Source organism: Lolium perenne, chromosome 3 (assembly GCF_019359855.2).
Source record: "Lolium perenne isolate Kyuss_39 chromosome 3, Kyuss_2.0, whole genome shotgun sequence".
Taxonomy (NCBI): Eukaryota; Viridiplantae; Streptophyta; class Magnoliopsida; order Poales; family Poaceae; genus Lolium; species Lolium perenne.
The window spans coordinates 197,810,450-197,829,266 of record NC_067246.2 but is presented as its reverse complement, the minus strand read 5'-3'; positions in this window follow the sequence as shown (position 1 = coordinate 197,829,266).

Genomic DNA, 18,817 nt, shown 5'->3' with positions numbered 1-18,817 from the left:
AACTGTCACAAAGGGGTACCTCTATGCCACCTGTACAAAGGTCCAAGGAGATAAATCGCATTTGATTTCTCGATTTTGTAGATCTCAACTTAAGGACATCCATACCGGGACAACATAGAAAACAGATAATGGACTCCTCTTTTTAATGCTTTAAGCATTCAACAATAATAATATTCTCATAAGAGATTTTGAGGATTTGAGTGTCCAAGCTAAAACTTCCACCATGATACATGGCTTTGGTTAGCGATCCAATGTTTTTCTCTAACAATATGCATACTCAAACCATTTCAACTCATGGAAAATCTCCCTTACTTCAGACAAGACGAACATGCATAGCAACTCACATGATATTCAACAAAGGTGTGATAGGTTGATGGCGTCCCCAGTAAGTCAATGGTTACCGCTCAACAAGCAACTTATAAGAACTAAGATACATAAGTGACATATTCCTTACCACAATAGTTTTTTAGGCTACTTTCCCATGAGCTATATATTGCAAAAACAAGGAACATTTTGTTTTAAAGGTAGCACACCAGAAATTTACTTTGGAGTGGCTATGAAATACCACATATAGGTAGGTATGGTGGACACGATTGGCATTTTGGTTTTTTGGGAGTTGGATGCATGAGTAGAGCTCATACTCTATACAAATGAAGGCTAGCAAAAGAAAGGGCCAACCGACAAAGAGAGCAATAATTCCCATAATCATGGATAGCGACAAAACTTATCAATCAAAGCATATTGTGGTATTAAAAGTCAAAAACAAAATGATCATCAAGTCAACTCAATTGAAACATAAAAGGAGATCTTTCATTTGCATCACTATTAATATGAGACTTTTTAATCGTATCTAACACCAATTAACTTATTTGAAACAACTCTCGTAGATAATATTCAGTAGATATCAGAGATATGAATTCACTTGCATATAGAAAACCAACAAGCTCTGAACATAATATGAATGAAAAACTAGAGCTTAAACGCAGTACTCGCAAAAATAGAACGCTCGTTCAACATATGAGTGAAAACTAGAGCGTTCATGCAATTAAAGCGGAGCGTGTCTCTCTCAAAAAAATGATGGTCCAACTTTATTGAACAGCAAACAAAACAAAACACACACACACAAAAATGCTCCAAGAATAACACATAATGCATGAAGCAATAAAAATATAGCGCACTGAAAAATGACCTGGTGCTTTTTCCTGATGAAGAGGGGGTGCCCCGAGCATCCCAAGCTTTGACGCTTGAACCTCTTGGATATTTCTTGGGGTGTCCATGGGACATCCCCAATCTTGAGCTTTTGTCCATTCTTCATTCTATTGCATCATTCTTCTCTCCCTACACTTGAAAACTTCCTTCACCCAAAACTCAACATAATTCGTTAGCAATATTAGTGTAATCAAAACAATCAATCCACTTGGTTCAGATATGTCATATGTAAAGCATATATTAAAACATTTACTACTGCATAAACTTCTTCGGAAAACTCTGATACGCGTACAGCACGCGTCCGTTGGGAACCCCAAGAGGAAGGTGTGATGCGTACAGCGGCAAGTTTTCCCTCAGTATGAAACCAAGGTTTATCGAACCAGTAGGAGCCAAGAAGCACGTTGAAGGTTGATGGCGGCGGGATGTAGTGCGGCGCAACACCAGAGATTCCGGCGCCAACGTGGAACCTGCACAACACAACCAAAGTACTTTGCCCCAACGAAACAGCGAGGTTGTCAATCTCACCGGCTTGCTGTAACAAAGGATTAGATGTATAGTGTGGATGATGATTGTTTGCAGAAAAACAAGAGAACAAGATTGCAAGAGATTGTATTTCAGTATAGAGAATTGGACCGGGGTCCACAGTTCACTAGAGGTGTCTCTCCCATAAGATAAACAGCATGTTGGGTGAACAAATTACAGTTGGGCAATTGACAAATAAAGAGGGCATGACCATGCACATACATATTATGATGAGTATTGTGAGATTTAATTGGGCATTACGACAAAGTACATAGACCGCTATCCAGCATGCATCTATGCCTAAAAAGTCCACCTTCAGGTTATCATCCGAACCCCCTCCAGTATTAAGTTGCTAACAACAGACAATTGCATTAAGTATTGCGCGTAATGTAATCAGTGACTACATCCTTGAACATAGCACCAATGTTTTATCCCTAGTGGCAACAGCACATCCATAATCTTAGAGATTTCTATCACTTCCCCAGATTCACGGAGACATGAACCCACTATCGAGCATAAATACTCCCTCTTGGAGTTACAAGCATCTACTTGGCCAGAGCATCTACTAGTAACGGAGAGCATGCAAGATCATAAACAACACATAGACATAACTTTGATAATCAACATAACAAGTATTCTCTATTCATCGGATCCCAACAAACGCAACATATAGAATTACAGATAGATGATCTTGATCATGTTAGGCAGCTCACAAGACCCGACAATTAAGCACAATGGGGAGAAGACAACCATCTAGCTACTGCTATGGACCCATAGTCCAGGGGTAGACTACTCACACATCACTCCGGAGGCGACCATGGCGGCGTAGAGTCCTCCGGGAGATGATTCCCCTCTCTGGCAGGGTGCCGGAGGCGATCTCCTGAATCTCCCGAGATGGGATTGGCGGCGGCGGCGTCTCAGTAAGGTTTTTCGTATCGTGGCTCTCGGTACTGGGGGTTTCGTGACGGAGGCTTTAAGTAGGAGGAAGGGCAGGTCAGGGGGCCACACGAGGGGCCCACACCATAGGGCCGCGCGGCCAGGGCAGGGGCCGCGCCGCCCTATGGTTTGGCTGCCTCGTGGCCCCACTTCGTCTCCTCTTCGGTCTTCTGGAAGCTTCGTGGCAAAATAGGACCCTGGGCGTTGATTTCGTCCAATTCCGAGAATATTTCGTTACTAGGATTTCTGAAACCAAAAACAGCGAGAAACAAAGAATCGGCACTTCGGCATCTTGTTAATAGGTTAGTTCCAGAAAATGCACGAATATGACATAAAGTGTGCATAAAACATGTAGATATCATCAATAATGTGGCATGGAACACAAGAAATTATCGATACGTCGGAGACGTATCAGCATCCCCAAGCTTAGTTCTGCTCGTCCCGAGCAGGTAAAACGATAACAAAGATAATTTCTGGAGTGACATGCCATCATAACCTTGATCATACTATTTGTAAAGCATATGTAGTGAATGCAGCGATCAAAACAATGTATATGACATGAGTAAACAAGTGAATCATATAGCAAAGACTTTTCATGAATAGTACTTCAAGACAAGCATCAATAAGTCTTGCATAAGAGTTAACTCATAAAGCAATAAATCAAAGTAAAGGCATTGAAGCAACACAAAGGAAGATTAAGTTTCAGCGGTTGCTTTCAACTTATAACATGTATATCTCATGGATAATCGTCAACATAGAGTAATATAATAAGTGCAATATGCAAGTATGTAGGAATCAATGCACAGTTCACACAAGTGTTTGCTTCTTGAGGTGGAGAGAAATAGGTGAACTGACTCAACAAAAAGGTAAAAGAATGGTCCTCCATAGAGGAAAAGCATCGATTGCTATATTTGTGCTAGAGCTTTGATTTTGAAAACATGAAACAATTTTGTCAACGGTAGTAATAAAGCATATGTATCATGTAAATTATATCTTACAAGTTGCAAGCCTCATGCATAGTATACTAATAGTGCCCGCACCTTGTCCTAATTAGCTTGGACTACCGGATCATCGCAATGCACATGTTTTAACCAAGTGTCACAAAGGGGTACCTCTATGCCGCCTGTACAAAGGTCTAAGGAGAAAGCTCGCATTGGATTTCTCGCTATTGATTATTCTCAACTTAGACATCCATACCGGGACAACATAGACAACAGATAATGGACTCCTCTTTTATGCATAAGCATGTAACAACAATTAATAATTTTCTCATATGAGATTGAGGATATTGTCCAAAACTGAAACTTCCACCATGGATCATGGCTTTAGTTAGCGGCCCAATGTTCTTCTCTAACAATATGCATGCTTAACCATAAGGTGGTAGATCTCCCTTACTTCAGACAAGACGATCATGCATAGCAACTCACATGATATTCAACAAAGAATAGTTGATGGCGTCCCCAGTGAACATGGTTATCGCACAACAAGCAACTTAATAAGAGATAAAGTGCATAAGTACATATTCAATACCACAATAGTTTTTAAGCTATTTGTCCCATGAGCTATATATTGCAAAGGTGAATGATGGAATTTTAAAGGTAGCACTCAAGCAATTTACTTTGGAATGGCGGAGAAATACCATGTAGTAGGTAGGTATGGTGGACACAAATGGCATAGTGGTTGGCTCAAGGATTTTGGATGCATGAGAAGTATTCCCTCTCGATACAAGGTTTAGGATAGCAAGGCTATTTGAAACAAACACAAGGATGAACCGGTGTAGCAAAACTCACATAAAAGACATATTGAAAACATTATAAGACTCTACACCGTCTTCCTTGTTGTTCAAACTCAATACTAGAAATTATCTAGACCTTAGAGAGACAAAATATGCAAACCAAATTTTAGCATGCTCTATGTATTTCTTCATTAATGGGTGCAAAGCATATGATGCAAGAGCTTAAACATGAGCACAACAATTGCCAAGTATCACATTATCCAAGACATTATAGCAATTTACTACATGTATCATTTTCCAATTCCAACCATATAACAATTTAACGAAGAAGAAACTTCGCCATGAATATTATGAGTAAAGCCTAAGGACATACTTGTCCATATGCTACAGCGGAGCGTGTCTCTCTCCCACAAAGTGAATGCTAGTATCCATTTTATTCAAACAAAAACAAAAACAAACCGACGCTCCAAGAAAAGCACATAAGATGTGATGGAATAAAAATATAGTTTCAGGGGAGGAACCTGATAATGTTGTCGATGAAGAAGGGGATGCCTTGGGCATCCCCAAGCTTAGACGCTTGAGTCTTCTTAGAATATGCAGGGGTGAACCACCGGGGCATCCCCAAGCTTAGAGCTTTCACTCTCCTTGATCATGTTGTATCATCTCCCTCTCTTGATCCTTGAAAACTTCCTCCACACCAAACTTAGAACAACTCATAAGAGGGTTAGTGGACAATAAAAATTAACATGTTCAGAGGTGACATAATCATTCTTAACACTTCTGGACATTGCATAAAGCTACTGGACATTCATGGATCAAAGAAATTCATCCAACATAGCAAAAGAGGCAATGCGAAATAAAAGGCAGAATCTGTCAAAACAGAACAGTTCGTATTGACGAATTTTATCGAGGCACCATACTTGCTCAAATGAAAATGCTCAAATTGAATGAAAGTTGCGTACATATCTGAGGATCACTCACGTAAATTGGCATAATTTTCTGAGTTACCTACAGAGAAAACAGCCCAGATTCGTGACAGCAAAGAAATCTGTTTCTGCGCAGTAATCCAAATCTAGTATGAACTTTACTATCAACGACTTTACTTGGCACAACAAAACACTAAACTAAGATAAGGAGAGGTTGCTACAGTAGTAAACAACTTCCAAGATACAAAATAAAAACAAAGTACTGTAGTAAAAATATGGGTTGTCTCCCATAAGCGCTTTTCTTTAACGCCTTTCAGCTAGGCGCAGAAAGTGTGTATCAAGTATTATCAAGAGACGAAGTGTCAACATCATAATTTGTTCTAATAATAGAATCAAAAGGTAACTTCATTCTCTTTCTAGGGAAGTGTTCCATACCTTTCTTGAGAGGAAATTGATATTTTATATTACCTTCCTTCATATCAATGATAGCACCAACGGTTCGAAGAAAAGGTCTTCCCAATATAATGGGACAAGATGCATTGCATTCAATATCCAAGACAACAAAATCAACGGGGACAAGGTTATTGTTAACGGTAATGCGAACATTATCAACTTTCCCCAAAGGTTTCTTTGTAGAATGATCAGCAAGATTAACATCCAAATAACAATTTTTCAGCGGTGGCAAGTCAAGCATATTATAGATTTTCTTAGGCATAACGGAAATACTTGCACCAAGATCACATAAAGCATTACAATCAAAATCTTTAACCTTCATCTTAATGATGGGCTCCCAACCATCCTCTAGCTTTCTAGGAATAGAGGCTTCGCGCTCTAGTTTCTCTTCTCTAGCTTTTATGAGAGCATTTGTAATATGTTGCGTGAAAGCCAAATTTATAGCACTAGCATTAGGACTTTTAGCAAGTTTTTGCAAGAACTTTATAACTTCAGAGATGTGGCAATCATCAAAATTCAAACCATTATAATCTAAAGCAATGGGATCATCATCCCCAATGTTGGAAAAAATTTCAGCAGTTTTATCACAGGCAGTTTCAGCAGTTTTAGCAGTTTCGGGCAGTTTCTCGCGCTTTGCATTAGAAGTGGAAACATTGCTAACACCAATTCTTTTATTAGTAATAGTAGGAGGTGCAGCAACATGTGTAGCATTAGCATTACTAGTGGTGGTAATAGTCCAAACTTTAGCTACATTCTTCTCTTTAGCTAGTTTTTCATTTTCTTCTCTATCCCACCTAGCACGCAATTCAGCCATTAATCTTATATTCTCATTAATTCTAACTTGGATGGCATTTGCTGTAGTAACAATTTTATTTTCAATATCCCTACTAGGCATAACTTTCGATTTCAAAAGATCAACATCAGAGGCAAGACTATCGACTTTAGAAGCAAGTATATCAATTTTCCCAAGCTTTTCTTCAACAGATTTGTTAAAGGCAGTTTGTGTACTAATAAATTCTTTAAGCATGGCTTCAAGTCCAGGGGGTGTGTTCCTATTATTGTTGTAAGAATTCCCATAAGAATTACCATAGCCGTTGCCATTATTATAAGGATATGGCCTATAGTTGTTACTAGAATTGTTCCGGTAAGCATTGTTGTTGAAATTATTATTTTTAATGAAGTTTACATCAACATGTTCTTCTTGGGCAACCAATGAAGCTAACGGAACATTATTAGGATCAACATTAGTCCTATCATTCACAAGCATAGACATAATAGCATCAATCTTATCACTCAAGGAAGAGGTTTCTTCGATAGAATTTACCTTCTTACCTTGTGGAGCTCTTTCCGTGTGCCATTCAGAGTAGTTGATCATCATATTATCAAGAAGCTTTGTTGCTTCACCAAGAGTGATGGACATAAAGGTACCTCCAGCAGCTGAATCCAATAAATTCCGCGAAGAAAAATTTAGTCCTGCATAGAAGGTTTGGATGATCATCCAAGTAGTCAGTCCATGGGTTGGGCAATTTTTAACCAAAGATTTCATTCTTTCCCATGCTTGTGCAACATGTTCAGTATCTAATTGTTTAAAATTCATTATGCTACTCCTCAAAGATATAATTTTAGCAGGGGGATAATATCTACCAATAAAAGCATCCTTGCATTTAGTCCATGAATCAATACTATTCTTAGGCAGAGATAGCAACCAATCTTTAGCTCTTCCTCTTAATAAGAAAGGGAACAATTTTAATTTAATAATATCACCATCTACATCTTTATATTTTTGCATTTCACATAGTTCAACAAAATTATTAAGATGGGCAGTAGCATCATCAGAACTAACACCAGAAAATTGCTCTCGCATAACAAGATTCAGTAAAGCAGGTTTAATTTCAAAGAATTCTGCTGTAGTAGCAGGTGGAGCAATAGGTGTACATAAGAAATCATTATTATTTGTGGTTGTGAAGTCACACAACTTAGTATTTTCAGGAGTACCCATTTTAGCAGTAGTAAATAAAACAAACTAGATAAAGTAAATGCAAGTAACTAATTTTTTTGTGTTTTTGATATAGCAAACAAGATAGCAAATAAAGTAAAACTAGCAACTAATTTTTTTGTATTTTGATTTAGTGCAGCAAACAAAGTAGTAAATAAAACTAAGCAAGACAAAAACAAAGTAAAGAGATTGGGATGTGGAGACTCCCCTTGCAGCGTGTCTTGATCTCCCCGGCAACGGCGCCAGAAAAAGAGCTTGATACGCGTATAGCACGCGTCCGTTGGGAACCCCAAGAGGAAGGTGTGATGCATACAGCGGCAAGTTTTCCCTCAGTATGAAACCAAGGTTTATCGAACCAGTAGGAGCCAAGAAGCACGTTGAAGGTTGATGGCGGCGGGATGTAGTGCGGCGCAACACCAGAGATTCCGGCGCCAACGTGGAACCTGCACAACACAACCAAAGTACTTTGCCCCAACAAAACAGCGAGGTTGTCAATCTCACCGGCTTGCTGTAACAAAGGATTAGATGTATAGTGTGGATGATGATTGTTTGCAGAAAAACAAGAGAACAAAGATTGCAAGAGATTGTATTTCAGTATAGAGAATTGGACCGGGGTCCACAGTTCACTAGAGGTGTCTCTCCCATAAGATAAACAGCATGTTGGGTGAACAAATTACAGTTGGGCAATTGACAAATAAAGAGGGCATGACCATGCACATACATATTATGATGAGTATTGTGAGATTTAATTGGGCATTACGACAAAGTACATAGACCGCTATCCAGCATGCATCTATGCCTAAAAAGTCCACCTTCAGGTTATCATCCGAACCCCCTCCAGTATTAAGTTGCTAACAACAGACAATTGCATTAAGTATTGCGCGTAATGTAATCAGTGACTACATCCTTGAACATAGCACCAATGTTTTATCCCTAGTGGCAACAGCACATCCATAATCTTAGAGATTTCTGTCACTTCCCCAGATTCACGGAGACATGAACCCACTATCGAGCATAAATACTCCCTCTTGGAGTTACAAGCATCTACTTGGCCAGAGCATCTACTAGTAACGGAGAGCATGCAAGATCATAAACAACACATAGACATAACTTTGATAATCAACATAACAAGTATTCTCTATTCATCGGATCCCAACAAACGCAACATATAGAATTACAGATAGATGATCTTGATCATGTTAGGCAGCTCACAAGACCCGACAATTAAGCACAATGGGGAGAAGACAACCATCTAGCTACTGCTATGGACCCATAGTCCAGGGGTAGACTACTCACACATCACTCCGGAGGCGACCATGGCGGCGTAGAGTCCTCCGGGAGATGATTCCCCTCTCCGGCAGGGTGCCGGAGGCGATCTCCTGAATCCCCCGAGATGGGATTGGCGGCGGCGGCGTCTCAGTAAGGTTTTCCGTATCGTGGCTCTCGGTACTGGGGGTTTCGCGACGGAGGCTTTAAGTAGGCGGAAGGGCAGGTCAGGGGGCCACACGAGGGGCCCACACCATAGGGCCGCGCGGCCAGGGCAGGGGCCGCGCCGCCCTATGGTTTGGCTGCCTCGTGGCCCCACTTCGTCTCCTCTTCGGTCTTCTGGAAGCTTCGTGGCAAAATAGGACCCTGGGCGTTGATTTCGTCCAATTCCAAGAATATTTCGTTACTAGGATTTCTGAAACCAAAAACAGCAGAAAACAGCAACTGGCACTTCGGCATCTTGTTAATAGGTTAGTTCCAGAAAATGCACGAATATGACATAAAGTGTGCATAAAACATGTAGATATCATCAATAATGTGGCATGGAACACAAGAAATTATCGATACGTTGGAGACGTATCAAACTCCTTTTTTCAAAAGAACTAAAAAATAAAAAGATTGAGAGGCAAATGCACTAATGGCAGAAATATGTCAAAACAGAACAACAAAAAAAGATCGATTTTTTTGATAATTCTCCGTCGCTCAGATCGAAAAATGTTGAACTAATGAAAGTTAGACAATAACCTAGGAAATATGATCGTAACTTTTCAGCTCGAGGTGACTTTCTGGTGATTTATGCGATTTTTTCTCGCGACGGTCCAGAAACAGAAACAGAATTGCAAATTCCCCAAATACTACTTTCTTACCATTAGAGGCTACTCTTGGCACAAAAACGAAAATAAAAATGATAAGGAGAAGTAATTACAGTAGCAATGACTTCCAAGACTCAACAAAACAGTAAAATAACAAAAAAATAAAAACATAATGGGTTGTCTCCCAAAAAGCTCTTCTTTTATAGCCATTAAGATAGGCTCAGTAATTTGAGAAGATGCTCGCATATGTAATATGAATTCAAGCAAAAGATAGCATCAAGAAGCAAATATGAAACACATTTAAGTCTTAACCACTTCTTGTGCATTGGAATCTTGTACACAAATAAATTCACAAAGAACAAAGTGACAAGCATGTGAAGGTAAAACAAGAGTAACTTTAAACTTTTCAGCATGTAGAGAGGTGTTTTAGTACCATGTAAATTCCTACAACCATATTTTCCTCTCTCATAATAATTTTCAGTAGTATAATGAATAAACTCAACAATATAACTATCATATAAAGCATGCTTTTCATGATCTTCAACCACATAATTTTTATCAAGCTCAAAAATAGTAGGATTAAAACAATCAAACCCACTTTTAGCAATTTTATAACAAGATGATTGATCATTCTCAAGAGATATGGGAATACTAGTAGCAATCCTATTTTAGGAATCATTATAATTTATAGCATCAAGTAACATATGACCATCATCTATATCTTTATCATAAACACTCTCCAAGCAAAATTCTTTAGTTCCTTGCATTTCGAAATTAGGCACAAATAAAATATTATCATGTGATTTATCAAAATAGGATGGATTATCATAAATAATAGTAGCATAATTATTCTCACAAGTTTTACTCACAAGGAATATTTCAAGATAATCCTCATGAACATAACATTCATCCTCCTTTGGTGAGCATGGAGGGCAATCAAATAATGTAATAGATAAAAAGTTACTCTTATTAGAAGGTAGGAATGGGTAGCTAATCCATTCCTCTTCCTTTTGTTCATCACTCTCCTCCTCTTTTTCATCTAATGAGCTTTCAGGTTCAGCAACTTCTTCTTCCACGGGTTCCTGCAAATTGTGGATACATTCTTGTGCATAATTGAGTCTCTCTTTATAATCAATGAAATAACAATTATTGCTGAAATTTTCTGTGCAATAATCAAGGATAGAAGAGACATAATCTTTAAGGTCATGAAAAGCAACACAAGTTTCATAATTTTTAGACACGAAGGATTCTATTTTAGAGGCTCCCATAAATAATACAAATTGTTCTACCTCTTCGAATCCAAGATAAATATAGTTATTTCAACGATAGTTCGAAATTAAAACTTCTTCACTAAAGCCACATTGGAATTTAAGATGTTTAGTATCCTTTTTAGAGCAACAATTTATATCATGGTGTTTAAGCAAAATTTTAGCAATTTGATCCAACTTTTTTAACGTGCCACTCATTATTTTTCCCTTATATGATTCTCTATACTTCATAAATAATTCTACAAGTTCCATAGAGTATAAAGCAGGTCCTTCCGTAACAACAGTTTTTAGTTTTTCGATTTTTCAAATTTTTATGGATTTTCAGATATAGGAGAAAAATAAAACAAGAAAAAATAAACTAGACAACACAAAATGAAATAAAAACAGCGAGAGAGGTGGAGTGTACTCCCCAGGTGAACTTATAAGTAGAGCTATGCTCCCCGACAACGGGGCCAGAAAATAGTCTTGATAACCCACAAGTATAGGGGATTGCAACAGCCTTCGAGGGAAGTAAAACCCAAATTTATTGATTCGGCAAAAGGGGAGCCAAAGAATACTTATAAGCCTTGACAATGAAGTTGTCAATTCAGCTGCACCTGGAAAAGCACTAGCAACAGGGTGATGTGAAAGCAGTGGAAATATGATGCGGCGCCAGAAAATAGTTGGTACTACTTTGATGGTGTGTTGAAAGGGAAATGTGATGCAACAGTAATATGAGAGCAATAGTAACACAGCAGTAGCAGTAACACAGAGGCAATGACACTGGAAAATATCCCAGCGCGCAGTTGATTGAAAAGCAATGATGATGAAATAAAGGACCGGGGTTCCCGGCGATCTACACTAGTGGGAACTCTCTAAATAACAAGTGTTGGGTGAACAAATTACAGCTGGGCAATTGACAGAATTGAATTTAGCATTAAGAAAAAATATCCAGTCTATTAATATCGTAGACATGTTTTCCATATATAGTCATACGTGCTCGCAATGAGAAACTTGCATAAAATCTTTTGTCCTACCAGCCCGTTTGCAGCGGGGCCTCAAGGGAAACTACTGGTAATTAAGGTACTCCTTTTAATAGAGCACCGGAGCAAAGCATTAACACTTGGTGAAAACATGTGATCCTCATATCAAAGCCATCCCCTCTGGTTATCCCAATTCGAGGTCACTTTGGGGCCTCGGGTTCCGGACAAAGAAATGTGCATACAATTTGTAGATACAATCTAAGCAACAATTATAGAGCCTAGATCTAAGATCATGCCACTCGTGCACTAGTGACAAGCATTAAACATAACAATATTGCAGCAACAAATACTTCACAAACTTATAAGATATACTGAACATAATGATCAATCCATCGGATCCTAACAAACACAACACCGATTACATCATATGGATCTCAATCATGTAAGGCAGCTCATGAGATCATTGTATTGAAGCACATGGGAGAGAGTACCATCTAGCTACAGCCAAGAACCCATGCGGGAACTACTCACAAACCATCGTGGATTCGAAGTGAAGGCGGTGGAGTCGATGGCGATGGCTCCGGGGGCACTTCCCTGTCCCGGCAAGGTGCTAGAACAAAGACTTCTGTCCCCCGAAACTTGGTTTCGGCGATGACGGCGGCTACGTAACTTTTCATGGATGGAGGGTGATTCGTTGCGGAGTTTTTAGGTCAGAGGGGTCTTATAGGCGAAGAGGTGGCGCGAGGGGGTGCACGGGGTGCCAGTACAAGGGCCAGGCGCGGCCAAGGGTGGGGCCGCGCCTGCCCTATGTACTGCCACGTGGCAGCTCTCCTGCGCTTGTCCTTCTGGCAAAATAAGACTCTAGGCTTTTGTTTCGTCCAATTCCGAGAAACTTTCATGTATAACTTTTGTGAAACACAAAAACAGCAGAAAATAGGAACTGGCACTGCGGCACTACGTTAATAGGTTAGTCCCAGAAAATGCTAAAAAGTGTGGAAAAGTGCACATGAAACATAGAGGAATTTGTGTAAAACAAGCATGGATCATCAAAAATTATAGATACGTTTGCAACGTATCACTGCGTGGTGGTCCTCTTCCGCGCCTTGCTCGATTGCCCTGTGTCGGTCGCAGGTGGCACCGCGACCAAGGGAGCCACACGGAGCGTCTCCACGACGATGACATCCTCGTCCTCCAGCTGTGGGGGCGTGGAAGGCTCACCTCGCTCCTCGACGGCTTGGTGGGCAGCGTCCGGGTTCTCGTCCTCACCGGCCGCATGGTCCGCCGGGTCGGTGTGGTCGGCCTCCCACACCTTGTCCTCCAGGTTTCCGTCCTCGACGAGCTACCGAGGGAAGTTCTGCAATCGACAGAGAAAACAAAGCTATAACAGCTAAAACAAAGGAAAGCTAGGCGAAGCAAAGGAAAGCGCAAGCCGGCAAAAGAACTAATAATACTTACCGCTACCGGAGGGTCGCACCGGCTGAAGAGCTCCATCCCCCACTGCCAGTCATCTGGCAGCCGGGCGTTGGAGATGTAGTTCAGCCGGTTGGCCACGCCCTCGCTAGTGAGCTCCACCTTGGACATCCGGGTCGGGTCAAACCGGCCACTAATGTGGCAGATCTTGTGGGACCGCCACTATATCGGCATCACACGCCGGCTGGTGAAGGTGCAGAGGAGGTCTGAAGTCGTCAGCCGGTCATGCGTGACGCAGGTCCGCAGGAAGTCCAGTAGCAGGCTGACCTCGGCTGACGGGTCAGTCGGCCTGTGGTAGAACCCCCAATTTAACTTGGTGGGCGGCGCCAGCGAGAATGGCGGCAAGTTGAGGCGATCGGAGGTCGGGTTCTTGTTCCTCACGTAGAAGAATGTTGTCTGCCACTTCTTCACCGAGTCCATTGTAGGGATCTTCGGGAAGGGCGACTGCGGGCGGGGATAGAGAGACGCAACTCCGCAGGCGCGCAGCTGGCCTTCGATGGTCTGCGCCTTGATGAAAAAGATCCGGCTCCAGAAGTCGACATCCGGACACAAGCCAGCGTAGCCCTCACAGAAGGCGAGAAAGAACGAGAGGGTGATCAATGTGTTCGCCGCGAGGTGGTGCGGCTGGAGCCCAAAGAACTCCAGGAAGCCACGGAAGAACAGGCTCGCCGGCAGCCTGAACCCACGGTCAATGTGCACGGTGAGGACCACGCGCTTGCCGGGCTGCATCACCAGCACAGTCTCCCTGTCGGGCACCCGCACCGCCACCCCCGGTGGGATGCGATGCGTCCGGTGGAGGCGCTGCAGCTCGTCGATGGAGGTGGTGGAGCCTTCCCACGAACCTCTCGGCTGCACCATCTCCTTCATGGTTGACGACGAAGAGGACAACAGCATGGAGAGCGGCGAAGAAGCGCGCGACATGGAAGAACAACGTCCCGTGACACCGAAACAGCTGCGCGGCGGTGGCGAGTCGAAGAGGCAGCTCCGCCGCGTCCGGGTGCGAACTTTCATCGTAGTATGCCGGTGGAACCGTGCACTACGCATAAGAGCGAAGGAAGAAGAGAGAGCAGCGTGCGGAAGAGAGAGCAAGGAAGAAGAAGAAGTGAGCACCGGGGCGCTTCGGTGCCTCCCACGCCCCTGTTTATAGCGGCCGGCAAGTGGGGGTCGTGGGCGGCGACGTGGGATTAACTATGCCCACGATCCCCACTAACTCCATATGGTACCGGTAACTGTTCCGAGCCAGCGGCTTTTCCGGAGGCCACGTCAGCCCTGGCCGCAGAGAATCCTAGGCTGGCAGCGATGTGACCGCACACTGGGCTAGGCCCAGAGAATCTCGCTAGAGCCGGTCAAGTCACGGCCCGCACCCTGAGGCATCACTGAATTCGGAGCGGCCAGGCCCGAGCCGGCCACGTTGTTCCAACATGAGCCGGCACCTACTCCATCGAGCTGGAAACGTCAACGGCACTTACGCGACGAAAACTTGTGAAAACTGAATCGGCATCCGGCAAGTCGAAAATGGTGCAGCCGGCCGGAAGAAATTCCTAGCCGGCCCCTTCAACCGCTTTTTAGCAAGATCCATGAGATCAACAACGAACGGCCAGGAAAGACCTGCCCAGGCCCTTCTCTACGCAGGGCCACGCCAGCTTCAGGGGCTCATGTCGGGGGGAAGACCCCGGGTATGGCAAAATACTAGGAACAGTTGGCTTAGGGCCGGCTGGCCCGCGGCAAAGGCCAGCTGAGGAGAAGCCGGCTGGAGCTGTGGTCGGCCGCCTTGTGGGCCGACTGAGACCAGGTCTACACTGGCTTGGTCGTGGTCAGCCGCACCACGGCCAGGGCCGGCTTCTACATGCCATGTCTGGCTTGGTTCCACTTCCCCTGACCGGCTCAGAGCTGGTGATCCTTGCAGGAGAAGGGTCCGGAAAGGTCATCCGGGTTCAAAAAGTTCACCAAGGCTACGAGCGGCGCTAGCTAGTGGCCACAGGCTACGGCTGGAGGCTAGATACGCCTACGTCACGTCGCTCGGGCACATCCTATCCCTACCAGGCGCGATAGGAAGGACAATACAGGGCTGACAGTCGGGCAGCATGGCGCCTCGGGAAGGCGCAAAGGAGCCAGAGCCAGCAGAACCGGCACCGTAGGCATAGGGACTTCTTTGTAATGTTCCAGGCTCTATATAAGCCGGACTACCACCCCTTGCACGGGGACGATCGATTCATTCTCACTTCACACTTAGCACCGCTCGGGAGAGAGGCCTTCGTCTACCTTGAGCCCTCTTTGTAACCGGATACAGCTCAACAAGCACCATTATACTGTCTCACATCATATACATTCTAGAGCTGGAGTAGGGGTTTTACCTCCATATGAGGGCCCCAGCCCTGGGTACGTCGCTTGTGTCGCTCGTGCTCATACCCGCATCTGGATACCGCCGTAGTCCAAGGCCAAAACCACTCGACTTGAGCTTATGTCGTGACGATACCACACCAAGTGGGTTATAGGGCTTTAGAGAATAGATAGTTCCTGGAGGATCCTGGCGGCGATCCTAGCAAAAGAAAGGAAGGCGGGTCACATTGAATGGGTCGTGGACCATCTCATTCCAGGGGGAGTGACGCATATGTAGTATGTAGATGACATGATGGTCCTAATCAAACCGACATTCTTGGGGATCGTGAACCTCAAGACCATTCTCTTGTGTTTTTAGGACATGTCAGGTTTCAAGAAAAATTTCGATAAGAGCGAGGCGATGGTCAGAGGGGTGAACACGGAAGCTCAACATGCAGTGGCTGATTTTCTCAACTGCAATTTGTGTAGCTTCCCCATCAAGTATATGGGCTGCCAGTTAGCGACAAGCCGCTTAGGGTGGTGGACTAGAGCTTCCTCCCAGATAAAGTGGGTCACAGGGTTGACCCATGGAAGGGCATGTTCCTAGCCTCGGCAGGAAGACTGGAGCTGGCCAACTCATGCCTCTTGAGCTTGCCCCTGTTTGCCATGAGCATGTACATGCTTCATGATGGTACTCACAAGGCCATGGATAAACCCCGATCCCGCTTATTCTGGGAAGGAACCGGGAACAATCGTAAATATCACATGTTTGACTAGGCAACCGTGTGTATACCTAAGACATTCGGCGGTTTGGGGATCCTGAACACAAAATCCATGAACATTGCGCTCATGCTTAAATGAAGTTTTGGAAGCTTTATCAGAATGTGGACGGACTATGGGCAGACCTCGTTCGCGCTAAATACCTGCATGGTCGGGATCTCTTCTCTAATGAGGTGCCGACACGCGGTTCCCAATTATGGAATGCCTTACAAAAGATCAAATGGTATTTTAAATTAGGGGCAAGCATAGGATGGGTAACGGGAGAAACACCTACTATTGGCTTGACTAGTGGACGAGACCCGGGCCACTACATGCTAGATTCCCCCGTCTATTTTCTTATTGCGCTATGCCCACAAAGACGGTACTAGATGCACGTGTCTTGGATGGGTATCTGGGGGAGTGGCGCGTCCGTTTTTTGGCGCTAGCGAGGGTTGGTAGACCAGGTTGAATGGGATAACCTGTGTAGGGAGATGTAGGCCCTGCCGCTCTCCACCCTCCAGGATTCGGTCTCGTGGTCCCTTGAGCCCTCTGGGATGTTTACACCCTAGATCGGTCTATCTGGCCCTGTCGCAGGAAGCGGCGGTGACTTGTTTCAAGGAGGTGTGGAAAACTCGGGTTCCCCTAAAGATTAAGATCATCATGTGGCAGCTGATCAGAGGTAGGCTCCCTTTGGGCGAGCAAATTTCCAAGAGGCATAGCCCCTCAAATGGGCTTTGCTCCCTATGCCTCGAGACGGAGGACTGCAACCACATCTTCTTATCTTGCCCCATGGTGAGGCTCATGTGGTCTGGAGCTAGGGAACTCCTACACTGTGATTGGGACCCTACAACGGTAGGGGACTTTCTTCCGCTTTCCCATGGCCTCTTCGGCCCCTTCCATAGGCTAGTTTTGTTTACCTTTATGGCACAATGCTGGACTTTGTGGAATGTGAAACAAAATAGCTATTGAAGGCAGCTTGATTGGGAAACCGGGTGACGTATTTTATAAAATGCTTATCTATATGCAGTAGTGGAGGGTTCTGGTCAGACAGAGGGGCAGGGAGATGCTGGATGTGGCGGTGGCTAACGGCAGGAGGGTGTACACATGGGCCAGGACTAAGCAGGAGAGATCCCCGACCCCTATGCACTAGGACTTTGTCTTGTGGGGTGTTGTGTGTGCTATGTACCGTGTGTGCATTTGTTTCGAACTTGATCCAGGGGTGATCGAAACTTGGTTCTGTGAGGTGTGTGTATATACATTATGATGTATCACTATGTTTGATGTCGTGGGTGGCTTTATTTATAAAGCCGAGCCAGAGGGCCTTATGTTTAAAAATACCCCACGACGTCTGCTCACGCCGCATGAAAAAAAAAATATGGCGCCCACCAGCGGTGAATCTCGCACAAAATCAGTGGGATGCCAAGCTTATAAACTTCCCTTTTATGCATTTTATTTAGCCAATATTTTTCATTTTATGCCTTATATTTAGTCACTATGAGTTCAAGTAATACTAGTTAAAAGAAGTTTTATACATTTGGAGGGGGTGCCATGGCGCCCATGGACCCCCCCCCCTAGATACGCCACTAACGCACAGTCTACCTTGGAGGCAGGTGCTACAAGAGGTCAAGGCACCCTGACAACTAACAACGCTCGATACAACATAGGTGCTCTTTGCTGAGTGTGTGTCGCTCGAGCGAGGACACAAGCGTTCGCTAAGTGGATACTCACTGCCCGGTACCCCGATAAATCATGGATCTATGGAATTGAGAATTATAGGGGTGAAATCTTCCCTGGAACTTGGATCTCTTAGTACCTTACTATTTGCATGGTGGTCGGAAGCCTCTGTCCGGAAAATTCGGCTCGAGCATAGCTAGAGAGCTCCCCCCCCCCCCCCCACCCCCCCACTCCCCACCCCCAAAAAAAACTTCCAGGGATCTTACGACTTGATTGGATACCCAATGGAACTTAGTATACTGCATCCAAGAGCCATAGGAGTCCTCTCTCAACTATGTTAAGTGCTTCCCGAGGAAGCACTTAGCATAGTCGAGAAGGACTCTTCTCGGAGTGTCCGATTCGAGCATCATTGTCGCTTTCTCCAAAGGCTGCAAAGACACTTGGTTGTGCCAACAACTCGTCATAGTCACTCGCAGGCACCACCCGGGCGCTGTTCGAGACTTCCAACAA